This window comes from Myotis davidii, unplaced genomic scaffold (genome assembly GCF_000327345.1).
Source record: "Myotis davidii unplaced genomic scaffold, ASM32734v1 scaffold6, whole genome shotgun sequence".
NCBI classification, from domain to species: domain Eukaryota; kingdom Metazoa; phylum Chordata; class Mammalia; order Chiroptera; family Vespertilionidae; genus Myotis; species Myotis davidii.
The window spans coordinates 18,564,725-18,565,381 of NW_006383011.1; positions in this window are offsets into that span (position 1 = coordinate 18,564,725).

Consider the following 657-nt stretch of genomic DNA (forward strand, 5'->3'; position numbering starts at 1 on the left):
TCCGCTTATTTGCATTTGTAAACTGGGGCCAATAAGGGGCATTTTGTAGTGATTTAAAACAAGCAAATATGAAAAATTGCTTAATAAAAATATAGGCTCAAGTCATTCTTCTCTATAAACTCTGTGACAAATCGCTAGTGTAGAACAATTATTTACTATGTGCAGTTCTGGGATGAAGGGCAGGCATGGTTACTTTTGCCTGACTCATCTATGGCTCAGACAGAAACTTCTTTGAAATGCAAATATTGCTATCTTATAATTTATTGGGTGAAATTAACTACTGAGAGGTGCTCTTAAGGGAAAATGAAAAGATGACCCAGGACAGCGCTTCTTGTTGATGTTAAGTCTGATGTACAGGAAGGTGTGGTGCTTCCTGAAAGTTGTGGCTTCAGAGTGACTGGAGATCACACAGAAGAGCTGATTGAAGGGACAGTTTTGTGTGAAGGAGACCATCATAGTGGAGCCTCTAGTGCCGTCCATCCATTCCTGGCCCACCTCTGGTATCAGCCTCAGCTGCAGTGGAGAATTACATACAAGTTTGTGTGCATTTACCTGGTTCTGACAGCACCCCATCACTTGCAGGCTGGGAGCCCCTCTGCTTTCTGCTCTGGCCTCCTCTCTGTCCTGGGAGCCCACATGGCCTGCACAGCAGGGCAG